This window comes from Elephas maximus, chromosome 1 (assembly GCF_024166365.1).
Source record: "Elephas maximus indicus isolate mEleMax1 chromosome 1, mEleMax1 primary haplotype, whole genome shotgun sequence".
Lineage (NCBI taxonomy): Eukaryota > Metazoa > Chordata > Mammalia > Proboscidea > Elephantidae > Elephas > Elephas maximus.
In genome coordinates this window covers 217,363,858-217,383,452 of record NC_064819.1, presented here as the reverse complement: position 1 = coordinate 217,383,452, position 19,595 = coordinate 217,363,858, and the positions used below count along the sequence as shown (strand labels likewise).

General features: G+C 41.2%; 1 pseudogene; it reads right to left on the bottom strand.

The window, feature by feature from the left end:
* The window catches only part of LOC126070281 (elongation factor 1-alpha 1-like), a 52,172-nt pseudogene that overhangs the window by 26,357 nt on the left and 6,220 nt on the right, over nt 1-19,595 (bottom strand).

Genomic DNA, 19,595 nt, shown 5'->3' with positions numbered 1-19,595 from the left:
ATATCTATCCCTGGGAAGTAGCCACTCTTGCTTCCTTGGTCTTCACTCTGTGTGGGCTGATATCTTCCCATTCGAATGTTTCCTATGCTTTCAATTTGTTTCACTTTAACAGAGACTGAGAGTTTTACTCTAGGACACATCCAGGTCAGCTTCTTTTTGCAATCTGTTTTCTAAAGAACCCTTGCCGGCCTTTCAATTAAGTACGAACATTACACACTGGCATTTAAGACTTTTGACAATATTATTATAACCCAGCCTACTCCTATCTTGTTGTTAGTTGCCCTTGGGTTGATTCTGATTCATGGTGATCCCACGTGTGCAGAGTAGAACTGCTCCATAGGGTTTTCAAGGCTGTGACCTTTCAGAAGCAGATAGCCAGGCCTGTCTTCCAAGTTGCCTCTGGGTGGGTTCAAACTGCCAACTCTTCAGCTAGTAGTTGAGTGCTTAACTGTTTGTGCCAACCAGGGACTCCTCTTATCTTATTAGTGGACTTTATTGCATTACTGTGTTCTTGTCACTATTTTTTGTTTTGTTTTTGTTACCAGCACCTTTAAGAATCTATGAACTTTCTCCCTGCGAAGATGCCCATGTATCCATAAACAACATTTTGCAAGTAATTTTAGGGAGTTCAAAGGTACCTAAAAACTCACAAATAAACCTATTAATATTGTTTCTCAGGGTAAACACTCCTTTGTTCTTCCTACAAAACTAGGCTATTTGATATTTTCTCTGTATTCCTTGTATTTTCCTTGAGCTTTGGTTATATAGTTCCCTTTACCAGTAAGCGCCCCTACCACACACATTCTTCGATGTCTATCTCCAATATCACATTTTCTATACATATATCTGCTGGGTACTTTAGATGTCCAGCACCAATTCTCTCTTTTGCCAGCAAAGGTATCTTTATTTTTGTTGAGATACTACTGCTCATGTATTCCAGGTCCTTACTCCAGGAGCAGTTTCTGAGTGACTTAAACCAACAACCACATTCAGTCCCTTTGGTCATAGCGATTGGTTGAGGAAAAGGCTATGACAGAGATGCTAGCAGAAATTTGCTAAGGGCTTCTAGGAAAGAAGCTTCATTATTCTTCTGTGGAAGCTATCTAAGGAGATACTCTCTTTCTCTTGGACATTATAAAGTAAGTATAGTATATAATTCCTCAATATGGTAGCTGCTGACTACCATATTGTAATTGCAAAGAATATAAATTTAGGTTTAAGTAGAAACCACAGAAAGCAGAGGAAATTAAGAGAAACTAGGTCTTGTGTAAGCAGCTCTGATAGCTCAGTGGTTAAGTGTGTTTGAACCCCCAGAGGGAGAAAGATGTGAAAGTCAGCTTCTATAAAGATTACCCCTTGCCATAGAGTGGATTCTGACTCATAGCGACCCTACGAGCAGAGAACTGCCCCATAGTGTTTCTAAGGCTGTAATCTTTATGAGAGCAGATTGCCACATCTTTCTACCGTGTAGCAACTGGTGGGTTTGAACTGCCGACCTTTTGTTTTAGCAGCTTAGCGCCTAACCAATGCACCACCAGGGCTCCTTTGGAATCACTATGGGGCTTTTCAACTCTGTCCTATAGGGTCGCTATGAGTTGGAATCTATTCCACAGCACGGTCTGGTGGCCATGACTCACTAGAAGCCTAACCTTTTTCAGGACTTTACGTTTATGTTAGTCAATAAATTTCATATATCATTTGAGCTAGTTTGAGTCAGATTTTCTGTTGCTTGGAACCTGAAGACTCCTAAAGTGTACAGCTCTCAAACAGGCTTGTGTTTTAGCACCATAACATTTCACTGGTTCAATTGTTAAGGCACTTTTTCTCAACTATGTTATAATGGTATATTTATCTTACTTCCCATCAGACCAGAAGTATAAAACCAAAACCAAGCCCACTGCCATTCAACTCATAGCATCCCTGCAGAACTGCTCTATAGGATTTCCAAGGAGTGGCTGGTGGATTCCAACTACCTACTTTTTGGTTAGCAGCCTAGCTCTTAGCCACTGTGTCACCAGGGCTCCTGACCAGAGGTTTAGTTCTTGCGAAACTGTATTTCAGGCACGTTTTGATTATCTATTTGACCTTATAAAAGACCTTGTATATCCATTTTCCCTTTATTCATTAAATGTTAATTTCAAAACGACTCAGGCACTGTGCTTGGCACAGAGAACAGGAGCCTAGAGGGCAGAAGGTTATCTATTGCTTGGTACCAGGCTATCCCAAAACTTAGTAGTTGAAAGTAATGATCATTTATTTTGCTAATGAATGTGCAGTTTGTCAGGGGCAATATATCTCTTTTCTAAATGGTATCAGTTCTGAAGGCTCAACTCAGGCCCGGGGATTTCCTTCCAAGATAATGAACTTCCATAGCTGGCAAGTTGGTTCTGGCTGTCAGCTGAAAGCAGGGGTGGAGCTGTCAGCTGGGGATCTTAGTTTCTCTCCACCGAGGCCTCTCTGTCTTGCTTTGTTGGGGCATGGATTCTGCAAAGCTCATTTTTGCTTTGCCAGCTGGTTTCTTTTTAGATTCCACCAATAGTGGGCACTAGAGGGAGACTGGTGGGCTTGGGGAGAAAGAAAGGACATGCTCCTGCTGTTTGCTTCCTGTCTCCTTGTGATTTCTGTAATAACTACCCTGTTGTTAGGTGCCTTTGAGTCGGTTCCTACACGTAGCGACGCTATAGGACAGAGTAGAACTGCACCATAGTGTTTCCAAGAAGCACCTGGTGGATTCAAACTGCCAACTTTTTGGTTAGCAGCTGAGCTCTTAACCACTGCCCCACCAGGGCTTCTTTTTTTCCCATAGAATCCTTTAATGCTGCAACTCAAAGATAAAATTTTTTGTTCGGTTCTTTCAGCTTGAGAAATGCTGAGCATGTTTTTCCCTTTTGGTTTTCTTACTCCAAATGTATTTGCACATTTCATTGTAATACTTTACATTGTCTTCTCTAGCCACCCTTTGAAACCTTCTGTTCAACTCTTTTACTTCATCATTTCTTCCATTCAATTCGGCTACTCTATGTTCAAGAACTGAAGATAAAAATTGAATAATAGTTGTATTAACTGGCCTTCCTTGTAGGTATATGGATATTATCCTATCACTGACAACTCTGTATTTCAGGATAATCTTGCAATGTTCTTTTTGACAGTGAATCCAGTGCTATTCCTCTTCAATTTGTCATTCGAGGCATAATAGACTGTGTAATTGTCCTATTTAATACCAGTCAATTTCAGCTCACTAATGCCTAGGATATCTATCTTCAAGTGTTACATTTCATGTTTGACAACTTCCAATTTTCCTTTATTCATACTTTGTACATTCCATGTTCCAATTACTGATGGATGTTTGCAGCTGTTTCTTCTCATTTTGAGTCATGCCACAGCAGCAAATGAAGGTCCCAAAAACTTTACTTTATCCACGTTGATAAGGTCAACAGCGGTTAAGAACTTGGCTGCGAACTAAAAGGATGGCAGTTCAGATCCACCAGCTGCTCCTTGGAAACCCTGTGGGGCAGTTCTACTCTGTCCTATAGCGTTGCAATGAGTCGGCATCGGCCCAAAGGCACTTGATTTGGTTTGTTAAGATCAATTCTACTTTGAGGAAGTAGTTCTTCCCCAGTCATAATGTGAGTGTCACCCAACCTGAGGGGCTCATCTCCTGGCGCTATACAAGACAATGTTCTGCCCCTATTTATGAGGTTTTCACTGGCTTTTTTTTTTTTTAGAACTAGATCACTGGGTTCTTCTACATATTCTGTGTCTGTCTGGAAGCCCCACTGAAACCTGTCCACTGTGGTTGATCCTGCTGGTATTTGAATTACCAGTGGCATAATTTCCAGCATCACAGCAACATGTAAGTGATCACAGTACAATAAGCTGACAGACAAGGATAATCACCCTAGCCTCTTTTTCATTCTAGCAGTATCCAATGCCTACCTGTAGCAGCAGCTGAAGCCAATTTTCAGTTTTTGCCATTTTCTCAGAACCAGACTTGTCATGCCTAGTCGGAGACACCAGCACCATCCAGCTAGCACTGTCTCCTCAGAGGGCTTTCCCCAGTCCACGTGTCTTGTCCAAGTTTGGAAATTGTAATAATTCTAACCTCCTCCCTTGTGCCCTGAGCAGGAGCAGCGGGGATCTGCTTCCTTCAGTTGCACCTCTGATACCTCAGAGTTCTCTTTTTACCCTTTCAGTTACCTAGCTTAATTATATATATTAAATTCTTACTGTGCAAGTAACTGTTATATCAGTCAGGGTTCAACCACAGAAGCCAACCCCATCAGAGATATGCATCAAGAGACCTATCACAAAGGAACTGGCTCGTGTGGCTGTGGAGACTGGCTAGGCAAGTCCAGAATCCATAGGACTGGCTGTCAGGGAAGGCAGGCTGGGACTTTCGGGCAAGGCTGAAGCTGTTGTCCACAGGAGAAATTTCTTCCTCATCAGGGAAAGCTCAGCTCTGCTTAAAGGCATTTCAACTGATTGAATCAGCCCCACCCAGATCATCTTCTTGAGAGTTATCTGATTATGAATGTCGGTTCCAGCTACAAAATACCTTCACACACACACAAAAGAAATACCTTCACAGCAACGCCTAATTCATGTTTCGTTGAATAATTGGGGCCTGGATTCTAGTAGGGAGTTCCTGGGTAGTACAAATGTTAAACCTCTCAGCTGCTAACTGAAAGGTTGGAGGCTTGGGTCCACCCAGGGGTACCTCCAAAGAAAGGCCTGGCTATCTACTTCCAAAAAATGGAAACCCCTTGGAGTACGGTTCTACTCTGACACATGGGGCCACCATGAGTGGGAATCTACTCGAAAGCAACTGGTTTGCTTTTTGGTTGTGGACCCTAGCTAGGTTAACACATCAAAAGACCTTCACACTGGTGTGATACCTGTCTCTCGACTCTGATTTATACACACCCTTACCTATGTGACTGCCAGATTTTCTGGACAGAAGAAATAGCAGGAGAGAAGGAAAGCTAGGAGAACTTATCCTTCTAACTCTTCTAAGAGCCTACGAAGCTAGATCATTTGTGGATTTAAAGTGTAGGTTCCAGTTCTTTATTTTGGAGTATAATACAGGGCAATTGATATTTTAGAAACCAGCTTCTAGTTCTGCCTTTGACTCCTTGTATTTACTTACTGACCATAAGTTATGAAGAACACAACTTAAAGTTTTATCTAACAACACCGATATATTTGTGTTAGAACTGTGCCTTATATCATGTCTTTATGGTATGACTTTATTAACCTAAACCAAATTTACCTTTATCTACTGGATATTTGAATCAGATGCCTACATATAAGAAATGCTGTAAAGTAGAATTTGTTTTTTTATTCACTTATTTCAAACTCAGGCAAAATACTTGGTGAATTCTCTGATCTGATGTTACCTTCCTGCTTATCTCCCATGTCACTGTAGGATCAAATGGGGCGACATATATAAAAATGCTTTGTGCTCACTGGGAGACATTTCCTTTCCCTCCAGAATCTTAAGCAGGAGTTCAAAAAGAGGAGCACAGAGCAGCTCGGTTTTCTCTGCTCTAATATTTTGACTTATTTTTCTGTTTCTATTTTGAAAAGGTTTATTGCATCTCTGGATTTATTTTATTGGACCTACTATTCCAACAAAAATCATTTAAGAAATTGTTTCTGTTGGGAGGCAGTTTTAAAGAGATTTGTGGCTTTGATTTCTAGATTCATTTTTCAGAATCAGAGATAGCATGGAGAGATTGTTTAGCTCCTATTAAATACATAGTGTCCTAAGTAGCTTTTATAGAACTGGAGAGCCAAAATTAGACCCGAGAGACCAAAGGGAGATCTCACCTTCCCTTTGCTCCATCCTTTACTAATGCTCTGAAAATAAATGTGCTTGGCCTCGGGGTCCTGGTTTGATTCCTCCTGGTCCTCAGGCTGATCTGACTGTGGCCGCTGGGCTGCAGCCTTGAGAATAATTTCCAGTCTGCTGAGGATACAGTGTAAGGGGATGTGGAATGAGTCTGTGTAATATTTCCATCTGGGCAAATTACTGCATTTTCTTCTAGGGTTTATTTCCAAAGTGTACATCTTTGTAAGCTAAAAACTCTATGCATATGACAGTCTCCCCCTTCCCCCCACATACACACAGGTACTCATACATACCTAGGAATGTTGGTATGTACTCCTTGCTATGTACTCCTAGTTGCTCTCCCTCTAATGAGACAGCACACTCCTTCTCTCCACCCTGTATTCCCCACGTCCATTCAGCCAGCTTCTGTCCCCCTCTGCCTTCTCATCTCCTCTCCAGGCGGGAGCTGCCCACATAGTCTCGTGTGTCTACTTGAGCCAAGAAGCTCCCTCCTCACCAGTATTATTTTCTATCTTATAGTCTAGCCCAATCCCTGTCTGAAGAGCTGGCTTTGGGAATGGTTCCAGACTTGGGCTAACAGAAGGTCTGGGGACCATGACCTCTGGGGTCCTTCTAGTCTCAATCAGACCATTAAGTCTGGTCTTTTTATGAGAATTTGAGGTCTGCATCCCCCTACTCACTTGCTCCATCAGGGATCCTCTGTCGTGTGCTCTGTCAGGGCAGTTTTCGGTTGTAGCTGGGCACCATGTAGTTCTTCTGGTCTCAGGCTGATGGAGTCTCTGATTTATGTGGCCCTTTCTGTCTCTTGGGCTTATGATTACCTTGTGTCTTTGGTATGCTTCATTCTCCTTTGCTCCAGGTGGATTGAGACTAATTGATGCATCTTAGATGGCCTCTGGCTAGCCTCTAAGACCCCAGATGCCACTCACCAAAGTGGGATGTGGAATATTTTCTTAATAGATTTTATTATGCCAGTTGACCTAGATGTCCCCTGAATCCACAGATCCCAGACCCCTGCCTCTGCTACTCTGGCCTTCGAAGCATTCAGTTTATTCAGGAAACTTCTTTGCTTTTGGTTTAGTCCATTTGTGCCGACCTCAAGGAGAGACAATTTTTTTTTTAATTTTTTATTGTGCTTTAAGGGAAAGTTTACAAATCAAGTCAGTATCTCATATAAAAATTTATGTACAACTTGCTATATACTCCTAGTTGCTCTCCTTCTAATGAGACAGCATACTCCTTCCCTCCACTCTCTATTTTTATGTCCATTTGACCAGCTTCTGACCCTCTCTGCCCTCTCATCTCCTCTCCAGACAGGAGCTGCCCACATAGTTTCATGTGTCTACTTGATCCAAGAAGCTCGCTCTTCACCAGTATCGTTTTCTATCCCATAGTCCAGCCCAATCCCTGTCTAAAGAGTTGGCTTTGGGGATGGTTCCTGTCTTGGGCTAACAGAAGGTCTGAGGACCATGACCTCCAGGGTCCTTCTAGTCTCAGTCAGACCATTAAGCCTGGTCTTTTTATAAGAATTTGAGGTCTGCATTCCACTGCTTTCCTGCTCCCTGAGAGGTTCTCTGTTGTTCCTGTCAGGGCAGTCATTGGTTGTAGCTGGGTACTGTCTAGTTCTTCTGGTCTCAGGTTGATGTAGAAGGAGAGACAATTTTGATATGGCTGCAAATAGCTATATGCAGGTATTGGTATTGTAACAATGTATATTGTCCAGAATGTCTACCTTGAGCACTGTGCTCTTTTAAAGAACTATCTATGTGGGATCAAAATGAAAACAGCAACTTGAAAGTTTAGATAGGAAACTTAGGGGACAGTGAGTTTATGTTAATGGGCGAGGAACTTGGAAAAAAGGAAGGAGATAGTGGCTGCACAATTCGAAGAATGTATTCAACATCACTGAGTTGTACATGTAGAAATCATTGAATCGGTATATGTTCTGCTGTGTATATTTTCAACAACAACAACAAATAAATAAATTTAAAAAATGCAACTCATCAATATAGATTGCTTTTCCTCCCTGTACATGTGAGAAAATTCAGGATAAGGGAAGTTAAGGGTATTTGGCAGGGCCAAGGTATAGTGGATGGGAAAATGGTCCTTGGTACCAAAAGAAATGCGAGAAAATCAGATGTGGGGAGGTTTCTGCCCATGGATTGAGAATCATTATAAGGAGGCAAGGAAACAAGTTGCACCTGAATTACACATCACCTTGCTGAGATCTTTCCTATAGTCATGACCTTTCCCGGATCCCACTCCAGAACACCTGAGCAGCAAGCAAAGGCCCCTCTGATTCAGACTTACCTTCTGCAGTGGACAGTCAATGCTTTGCATGAAATGGGCCTTCTTCAGAGATGGCCCTGGGGTTACTGGAGCCATCTCAGTAGTATTGTCAGGGAGCTGGCTGTACTTTGGAGAACATGTTCCCTCCACCCAGGCTGGCCCATTTGCCAGTGGCTGACTGGAGCATAATCATAAAGCCCAGCATCCTGCCTGGAGGCAGGACAAACTGCAGTGTGATGCACACCCCCGGGCACCCTCGGAAATTAGGTTGAGCTGAGACTTTGTCTGAAATTGCACCCTTGCTTGGCTTCTCCTTTCCTGCTTTTTCCACCCAACCCTTTCATCCTCTTCTCCTTATTGGTTCTCTTGGTAACACATCCTTAAATAAGTTCCTTGCACACAAATCTTTGATTCAAGCTTTGCTTCTGGAGAGCTCAACCTAAGGCATCTTCTGTGGCTAAATTTTTTTTTAGTTTGTTTCAGTTATTTATAGGTCACCAAAGGGGAGTGGTTACTGATGTATTTTTATTGTTGTTCATTGCTGTTGATTCCGACTCATGGCGAGCCCATGTGTGCAGAATAGAACTGCTCCATGGGGTTTTCAAGGGTGTGACCTTCAGAAGCAGATTGCCAAGCCTGTCTTCTGAGGCACCTCTGGGTGGGTTTGAACCAACCTTTCTGTTAGTATTCAAGCCCCAACCGTTTGCGTCACCCAAGGACTCCAGAAGGAGTTACTTACTTTTTGTTTTCTCCTTCACACAATACCTATTATGTTACCAAGTAAATAGTAGAAAACACAAGATGTATAAATATTTTTATTGATTTTTATGTGGGTAGGTTAAGAGGGCACAAGGTGCATTGTCTGTGGACCTGACTTGAGAAAAAAAAACAAAAACAATTTGCTTTACAGTGAGGATACCCACTGCCACCAAGTCAATTCTGACTCGTAGTGACCTGAATATTTACGGAAGCAGACTGCCACACCTTTCCACTGCAGAACAGCTGGTGGGTTCTAACTGCCGACCTTTTGATTAATAGCCTAGTGCCTTAACCACTGCACCACCAGGGCTCCTCACAGTAAGGATAAATCAAACCTATTGCTGCTAAGTCAATTCCGGCTAATAAAGACCCTGTAGGACAGAGTGGAGCTGCCCTATAGGGTTCTAAGGCACAGGTGGTAGATTCAAACTGCTGACCTTTTGGTTAGCAGTCAAACTCTTAACCACTGCACCACCAGGGCTACCACAGTGAGGATAGTGAGGGTTGTGAGGGTCAGTTTTATCATTCCAAATAGCAGCATGCTAGAAAATAGTAAAATAAACATTTCCGTAATTATTATTTAATTTCTAGGTGTCATTTTATCACTGTTCTGATTAAATGTAAACATACTGAAAGTATAAAGTACTAATTGCCTCTAAAGTTAGAATTCTGGCTTCTTTATTTAAAATAAGTTTAAGAATTAGAGTTATTAATGTTCAATGGTTCTTGTTCACTTAGAAGTACACAAAAGGAAAGAGAAAGTTAAACTAGGACAATAGCTTTATCTTTATTATACTGGCTTCTAACCTTTGAAAATCTGTATTTCATTCTGAAACTCATTTTGTGTCTACAATTTTTCAGATAATACAAATCCTTTTCTTAAAATTGATCTTTAATTTAAGGTCTTACTCTTTTTAACTTGAGAAAAATAATACTTTACCTCCTCTGAGAATATTTTCTTTTCTTGGCCCTGGGCAATATAATTTCATTCATTTTGAGAAGAAAAAATACTATATCTGATAACCAGCATACACATATATTTATGGCACTCAACTTTCTCGGTAAGGAAAGACTAGGAAGGCATAATAGAAAACCATATATATATTATATGTGTGTGTATATATACATATATATATATGTATCTGGTGTTGTTGGGTGCTGTCAAGTCTATTCTGACTCATAACAACCCCATGTGACAGAGTAGGACTGCCCACAGGGTTTTCTTGGCTGTAATCTTTATGAAACCAGATTGCCAGGTCATTCTCTTGTGTTGCTGCTGGCTGGCTTCCACTGCCAATCTTCTGGTTAGCAGGTGAGTGCTTAACCATTGTGTCACCAGGGCTTTACACACACACTCACATACACACACATACACACACACGTGTATGTATGTATGTATATATATGTGTATATATAGATAAACTGTGTCTTTGCTTTCTCTTCTTCTAAGAACACTAGTCATTGAATTGGGGCCCACCCTAATCCAGTATGACTTCATCTTAACTAACCATGCTTGCAAAGACCCTATTTCCAAATGAGGGCACATGCTGAGACTTCAGGTGGAATGAAGTTTGGGAGGGTATTCTTCAAAGCTAACACTTATGCACTTATGTGTAACCTGGCTGCTCTTTTATTTTGCTAGTCTTAATAACCTTAATTCTTGAGAGTTTGCTAAATAAAGTAGGCTCTTTGGAAATCACGCTCACTTAAAAAATTATTCGTTCACTTAGTCAGCCAGGTGTTCATCCATTCATTAATAATCCTTGAATGCCCACTTGGTGCCAAGAAATGGGCAGAGATAACAAGTCTTTTAAATGTTTTTCAATTCAGTTAAAAGTATTCATGTGTGCATGTGGTATACATTTTACAAATCCACTGAATAAGGCTTTACTAGAATACAAAGAGGAGATGTCTGTAGGGTAATACTATTCAGCTATATGCACCCCCTCCTTAATGGAGTCAGCTTTGCTCTTCCCCAAAGTATGCTGGGGATGAATTCAGGATGGACTCGGGCTAAGGTACAAGGCCAGGAGTGGCATGACTGGGCCGGCAGCCAAGGCCAAAGAATGCCTTAGCAACAAGAAGGAAAACATCTGGGCCTGGATGTGAAGTCCCTGGGAACACTGACTGCCCAATGAGAAAAACAATGAGCCTTGGTCCCAGCTGGAATGGTGTATAAGCTTGGGTCCCTTGCCAGGTGGTTGTGGAAAATACTCCAGCTGGCCGCCGCTGGAGAGCAGCTGCTTGCCCATGTCAGTAAGTTTCCCTGAACTCATGAATCTGAAGAGGGTTACGTGTCAGTTCTTCGGATTATCTGCCAGGCTGCACAGTGAGGGTCTTTCCTTGCTGGGGCTGTCCCCCGATATGGCATAGTGGGGTGTGGTTGGGACAGGCATACATACCCATGTCATTCTACAACAAGCTGTCCTAGAAGAGACAGGTACACAAAGAGATGCCTGAGAGTGTTTCTAACTAAAAACTCTGGGCCCTTCATTTTGTTAAGACCCTCTTTTGGCTGCCATATGTTGCTAGAAGTAACTGGATTGAGACATGTTTTTATGTCTTAAAAAGCTGGATTTTGAGTTGTGTTCACACTGACAGCCATCATACATTCACGAGCCAGTTTTAAAATCTGGAACGAATTCTCACCTTTTCAGCAATGCTTTGTCATTAACTTGTTTTCGTTTTTCTATTAGGTACAGATCTCCTTTGTCTTTTCCCTTCTATTCCTGAAACGCTCACTAAGAGGTGGCAGGCTGAGTGGGTCTGTTGGAAACAGTTAAGGTTCAGGTCAAAGAAATTGACAGAAGCCTACTATTGCCCTGGTTTTGCACCAAAACCTGACCAAGGCCTTGCAAATTTTTGAATAAATTAAGGTCAGAGTACTGAAGAAAGACCGAAAGTCTTAGATCTCCACTTTGTGTCTTATACGGAAATTTCTAGGCCTCGGGATCAGGCCTTGCTACCCATCCCAATTTAATTAGGCAAAGGGAGAGACAAGCACACCTTACAGTATTCCTACTTCATTCTCATTAGCTGCCACTAACCAACACTGAGTTTGAGCGACAATTTTTTAGACCTTCTGACTTCGAGCATGATGTGATAGAAAGGCCCTTAAACATAACAGAAGGTACATGTTTGAGACCTGGCACAGCCACTTACTAGTTATGTGAACATAGGAACGTCGCTTAACTTCTCCGAACCTCACTTCCCTTGTGTACAACATGGGGTTTAGAATACCTTCTAAAGGGCTGTTGTGACAATCCCACAAGACCATGAGTGTAAAGGAACTCTGAAAGCAATAGAAATAATGTATCACAATCCATCTTCTTGGAAATATGTTTTAGATAAACTTTTTTTTTTTCAAATAAAGGATTTTATTGTTGATTTTTGTTTCTAGAAAGTGTCCTCTCATGGAGTTAAAATAAGTACGAGCCTGTACTTTAGCTGATTTTAGTGTAAAGGACATCAATGCAGGTGGTGTTGATGGGCTTGTATGCTGGGCTACAGCAATCACAGGTGTGAGAAATCCTCTAGAAGTGGCAAAGGGCTAATGAGTTTGAGTACCAGCTTAACCTCTTTCAAACAAAGGAGCTATGGCCTATAAAATTAGAGTTCAGAATCTGAAGGTAAGCGTGCTTTGAGGGAACTAAGGGAAGGATAAGCAGGTAAATGTGGTGGAAAAGAATTTCTGGCTACAGTGAAAGACAGAGAGAGAGAGCCTAGAGCTGGGGATTTTGGAGGCTATTGGTAGTCTGTAGAACCTGGACCACTGTTCCTCAACCTCAGGTGCAATTTGGAATCAACTGTGGAACTCTAAATGCATTGATGCCTGAGCTCCACCCCTATAAATTCTTGTTTAATTGGTCTGGGGCTTTAAACGCTCCCCAGGTGATGGCAATGTGCAGCCAAGGCTGAGAACCACTGAACCAGAGCGTTTCTCTCACTGGAGTCTGGGGTGGAGCCCGAGATGCTACATCCCCAACAAGCTCCCAGCTCCTAACAGGCTCCCAACAGCCTTCTCTCTGGCTGCTGGAAAGGTATGTGAGGTACAACTGAAAAAGTGATAGTGATGATAACATCAAGGAGAGCTAACATTTAATGAATGTCAAGCACATGGCAGGTGCTGTGCTGAGGGCTTCCAAGGTTAACTTTTAAAATCCTTTGAACAACCCTGTAAGGGTCAGTATTATTATTAACTCCATTTTAAAATGAGGCTTAAAATGTTGGATATCTTAAGTTTAGAAATCTAGCAAATCTCTTTGAGTTCTGGCAGCCTGATACTGAGCCTATGCTCTTAACAACCCAGTTATCCTGGTCTTAAAATGATCCAGTAGCCTAATTTTATACATTGGGCAGGGTTTAGGAAAGTCTGAAAGAAGGAAGGAAAGCTGGAAGCAGCTGCAATAATGGTGCAGCCATAAATTAACTTAAAACCTACACCCGGGTTGTGGCTTTTGGCTGAGGGAGCAGCAGAGAGGAGTGGCCTGAGAACTGCTGCAGAGGAAACAGCGGCTGTTTATTCTGGATGAGGCTTTGCTAGGCTTTAGAGGTATGGTTGGCAACCTTGCCTGCTCAGTAAATTGCCTGAACAGATTTTGAAAATCCTGATGGTTCGGATACCCATCAAACCAGATAAATCATACCCAGGCATTGGCATGTTTTAAGGCTTCCCAGGGATTCCAGTGGCTGCCAATTACTGGGTTTCCTGGGAGGAAACTGATACCACTCATGGGAAGAGTCCAGGGGCAGATTAACCAGTACGAAAGGTATGCACAGGTTTACAGTAAGCAAGGTACGCACGGGCTTAACTGTGTCCACTCGCTAATCTGTAGTGCACAACTTCACATGGGTTTCACCATGCCTTTGTCCAATCTACCTTTGGAGCGTATAGATCTTGAGGGTAGTATAGTACGAAGCAACACTTCATAAAATGTGTTGCTCCCAACAGTAACCCCAGCAGAAGCTCATCTACATAAAAGTCTTCATGATGAATCAGTTTTGGTAACATTTGGTACATACCGTTCACATCCCTCTCTTGGAGAGTTCTGATATATATATATATGTATAGTGTTTAAATGCTCTGGCATGTTCTGGAATAAGGAGACGTTTGTAGCTTAGTTCACCTGAGTGTTCAGAAGATTATTTGAGCATAAAATACCCTTTTATTTTGTTTTTTACCCTTTTTTCTTTTTGGAGGAATTTCTAGTGCAGACAGGAGGACTGGCTTGTAGAGTAAGATTTGGGTGTATATCCAAGGAACAGTAATACCAAACCTCACAGGGTTATTGTCAAGGATTACATTAAATGAGATAAAAAATCAAGCCCATTGCTGGTGAGTAGATTCCAACACGTAGTGACCCTATAGAACAGAGTAGAACTGCCCCATAGGGTTTCCAAGCTGTAAATCTTTACGGAAGCAGGCTGGAGTGGCTGGTGGGTTAACAGCTGACCTTCTGGTTAGCAGCCAAGCACTTTAACCACTATACCACCAGGGCTCCATTAAATAAGATAAAAAACAATAAATATAAATAGTGATAAGTTATATTCCAGTACTAGTCACTATAGCCAAAAAAGATGGAGACAACCAAAATGTTCGTCAACTGATGAAAGGGTAAACAAAATGTGGTATCTATCTGCATACAATGGAATTGTACTCAGCCATAAAGAATGAAGTCCTGATGTATGCCACCACATGGATGAAACTAGAAATCATTATGATAAGCAAAATAAGTCAGTCACAGGAGGACAAATACTGTATGATCTCACTTGCGTGAAATAAGCAAACATATTAACCAAAAAATCCACTCCTGTCCAGCCGATTCCAACTCATAGTGACCTTATAGGACAGAGTAGAAGTACCCCATACAGTTTCCAAGGAGCAGCTGGCGATTTCAAACTGCTGACCTTTTGGTTGCCAGCCATTGCTCTTAACCACTGTGGCACCAGGGCTCCAGGCAAATATATAGAAACCAAAAATGATTAGTGGTTACCAGGTGTGGGAGGAAGATGAAAAAGGGAGTTTTTGCTTAAGGTGTATTGAATGTATGTTCCTGGTGGTGAGATAATTTGGAAAAAGAATAGTTGCACAACTTGAAAATGTAATCATTGTCACTGAATTATACATACAGAAATTGTTGAATTGCTGTATATTTTGCTATGTATATTTTCAACACAATTTTTTAAAAAGTAATAATAAATTAGATTGCTTATGTAAAGTCTCTACTGCAGTTCAATGCTAGTGGGCTCTTTTCCCTCTTTGTGCTCTCAAGAGCATCTAGGATAGGTTTTACATTAAAAAACAAACACACAGACAACCCAGAATTTTTTAAAGGAATAGTCGAACAGCCACTATCCTAGGTATATTTCTTTGTTCCAGACAGGAAAGAAAATTCCATAATTCATAGTTGAGCGTGAGGATCATTAAACGTCACCTAACCGGACAACCTCTGAACTTCCTGTTACTAATGATTATAACCCAGTAAACCCAGTGCTGTCAAGTCGATTTCGACCCATAGCGACCCCACAGGACAGAGCAGAACTGCCCTACTAACGATTATAGGAGAAGAAAATATTGAAGAAACCCACCTTCTCTTTGAAATTCAGCATTTATGCTTTCATTTATTCATCACACTTTTACTGGGCAATTGATATGTGCAAGGCACTCTGGGAGATACCAAAGTTGACAAGGCGTGGTCAAATTTGGACTCACCACAGTGGTTCTTGCTGCCAAAAAGCATCCCTCTCTTCAGCCTGGATGGCCAGGCGGGCTGTCAGAGCCGCAGACAGGCAGCAGGGGTCCTGCTCGCTGAGCAGGGGGAGGCTCTGAAACACCCACGCCCAGCTTCGTGCTCTTGGGCATTTTGTCTGCGTGTCTGTTTTTTGAATCGCCTGTGAACACAGAGCAGAGCACAAAGCCTGGTCCTCAGTAGGTAATTTACAACCAGCTGCTTAATGAATCAAATGTGGGCTTATTAATAGATAATACAGGAGCCTTGGGAATTCTGATGGAACGCAGATTAATGTAAGAGAAAAGCGGACCCATGGAGAGGGAAATATGAGGAGTAAAACAGGTGTTGTTCAAGTCCAACACTGCCCCTAAAACCCCCCCTCTTCAGCATTTAGCGTTGCTAACTAAAACCAGGAAGCGGCTGTCATTGGAGGGTACTGGTAGCAGTAAAGAGTTGGAGAGTAATGAAGAAGAGGAAAGCAAGCTCTTGTTCGTTTCCTTAAAAGCTGCTGTGGTTGTTGCTTATGCAGCCTTTGGCAGACCGTGATGGGGGCCAGGTGGGCCGAGGATGTGCTTTATCACTTTGCTATGGTGTCGCTATGAGTAGAAAAATCGACTCAATGGCACTTAACGACAACAATATACTAAATATCAGCCCCAATTACAGGTTGGAACAGAATTTTTTTTTTTTTCAAAATGGACTTTTCTACAACTCTTGAGGATTGCATTATTTTTCTTTAAATCTAGTGTTTCTACTCATACTCATACTCTTAGGGCACGCGTGCACACACACACACACACACACACACACACACCAGTTGCTGTCAAATCAGTTCCAAATCGTGACGAACCCATACGTGTCAGAGTAGAACTGTGCTTTATAAGGTTTTTCAATGGCTGTCTTTCAGACGTGGAGTGCCAGGCCTTTCTCCCAAGGCACCTCTAGGTGGACTCAAACCGAACCTCCCACCTATCAGTTAGTAGCTGAGCGTGTTAAACATTTGCATCGCCCAGGGACTCCACTCTTAGGGCAGTGATCCTCAGACATAACTGTAAGGTAGAAACGCTTGGAAAAGTTTTTAAAGGATACGGATACTTAGGCTCTATTCCCAGAGATCCCGAATTAATTGGTTGGGAATTTGGATTCAGGCATTGCTTGTATTTGTTTTTAAGCCTCTGGGGTGCACCTACAGTCGGGTTTGAGAACCTCTGCCTTAGAGAAACACCAAGATATTTTTCAGATTCTTCATTGTTAACAGATTAATCGGAAACCTGGGGGCTTGAAAGATTCCACCGTACTGGTTGGCTGGCTGTTTCTAACCATGTGGATTTACTTGTACTGGAAGAAACATAGTCAGGAGTCATTAGACTGACAGCTTCCCACCCTGACTCCTGACTCTCAGAAATAAACTACAAAATGTATAAGGCATTGTGATACTATTTTGTACCATAATAGGTCTCGGGAAAGAAAAAAGGCTGCCGTTCCTTCTTTGGCCAGATGACATACAACATGCTCCAAGGAAGTAGCCATTGAACTTTTTATTGAAAATCTCTAGAAGAAAAATGTTTGACAACTCTCTGAGCAGATATATGATTGAATTGGCATTGGAATAAATATCCTTTTCGATCTATATTTTTGAATATGAAGCATTTGCTAAGGAATTAAATTCAGCAATGTTTAAGGCTTTATTTATAATATCTGCAGAGGACCTGTGATTTTTCTTTTTTTTATTTCCAAAATGCATAAAAGCTTTTCCTCACCTTCCTTTAACTTTGACAATGCAAGCATAGCTTATTTTTAATATTCATCAGTGGTTCAGGACTCCTTCTAGACTGCAATGTAAGAAGGATCAGCTTGGAATAAAAAGGTTTTTTTTAAAATAAATTTAAATATACAGAGATGGTGCTTCTTATGCTTTTGATAAAATATTTGGAGATAAAATTAAAACCTGTATCATATTTATGTTGGTTTTAAAGAAGAGGAATGTAGATACATATGCATATACATGTGTATAAATACATGTATATAAATATATGTGTATATATATACTTTTATTTTTGAGTATGTACTGCTTTATACATTATACATAATGCTGTGGTATAGTTACTTTAACATGCACAAGTGCCAGGAAAATAAAATTTGCCATTCAATTTTACCTGCATATGCCAACTGAAATGGTAAACAGCAAGATGATAATCAGAGAAAACTAAATCTTTCATGAGTGCTTATTTTCCCTTTAGCTTGGCCTTTATACCTAGGCAAATTTAGAATGGTTGAATAAGAAAAGGGAAGGTGGATCATAGTTACAAATTCTGGGGGTTCAGATCTCAGATCTAGAGGTTCAAACCTGGGGAAAAGAAATAGCGATGAGTTTTCACAATCTTTCTGAAGAATGAAGAGACCAGAGTGGTGCATTTGGCCGGTATTTTACTACTTGTTAGAATGGGTGGGAATTCTCTGGGCACCTGTACAACAGCAATCTGATCAGGGACATAAAGGTAAATAATGTCATAAATCACATCCCCGTTGTATCTTGGGAACAGTTGCATCTACTTACAGGGGTCACTTGGTACTGCTAAGGTGGTGATTGACCAGATCCCCTTTGTAACTTTGATCTCTCTGGGTCTCAGACACTCTCTCTTTGAGACTCTCTGTTGCCAGGCGGGTAGTACCCACTCTTTTCCAGTCAAGGATAGTTTTTTTTTTTTTTAATAAGAGAAAGAGAATGTATCATATCAAGTAGTAAATTACATATATATTTACAGGAGAAATAGATTGCATTTTATCAAGTCAGGTACTACCAACCTGAGTGAGCAAAAACTATTCACTAATTATAAGTCCTCTTTGGAGCCCTGGTGGTGCAGTGGTTAAGAGCTCAGCAGCTAATCAAAGGTCGGTAGTTTGAGTCTACCAGCTGCTCCTTGGAAAACCTACGGGGCGATTCTACCTTGGCCTATAGGGTCAATGTTAGTTGGAATTGACTCGATGGAAATGGTTTTTTTTTTGTTTGTTTACTCGCAAGTATTTTGTTGTATCACTAAGGTTCCACCACAACCATATACCTGTATGAATTTCATACTCACCACATAATATTTTAACTAGTTATTCAACAAAATTAGGAAATAAGGAGAGAAGTTAATTTCCACTTAGTTAAAAATTATAAGGAACTTAAGAACTTTTAACAATGTCTTCATTTAAAAAATGCTTATCCCCTTCACTGCTACTTATAGTAAATTACATCTCCAGTTATGGGACGATTAAGGTTATTGAGGAGGCAGGAACTTCCCTGTAGGCCTTCAGTATGGATTATACCTCAACATAAAGAAAACAAAAATCCTCACAACTGGACTATTGGTTGCTTATTTGCAACATCATGATAAACAGAGAAAATATTGATGTTGTCAAGGATTTTATTTCAGTTGAATCCAAAATCAACACCCTGGAAGCACCAGTCAAGGACTCAAATGACACCTGGCATTGGGCAAATCTGCTGCAAAAGACCTCTTTAAAGTGTTGAAAAGCAAAAATGTCACTTTAAGGGCTAAGGTGTGCCCAACCCAAGCCATGGTATTTTCAGTCACCTCATATGCATGTGAAAGCTGGACAATAAAAAAAGAAGACTAAGAAGAATTGATGCCTTTGAATTATGGTGTTGGCAAAGAATATTGAATATACCATGGACTGCCAGAAGAATGACGCGTTGGTTAAAATTGTGTGTCAACTTGGCTGAGCCACTATTCTCATTGTTTATATGCAACCACCCTCATGATGGGATCTGCTGAGAGTAGCCAATCCATTGAAAGGGAGTTTCCTTGGATGTGTAGCCTGCATCTGAATATAAGTTGTCACTCTGGCTTTTGACCTCTCTGTATCCTGCCTTCTGTTCATCTGACCTCAGGTTCTTGAGACTTCAGCCAGCAACTTACCTGCTGATCTGGGGATTTATTGATCTTCACAGCCTGTGA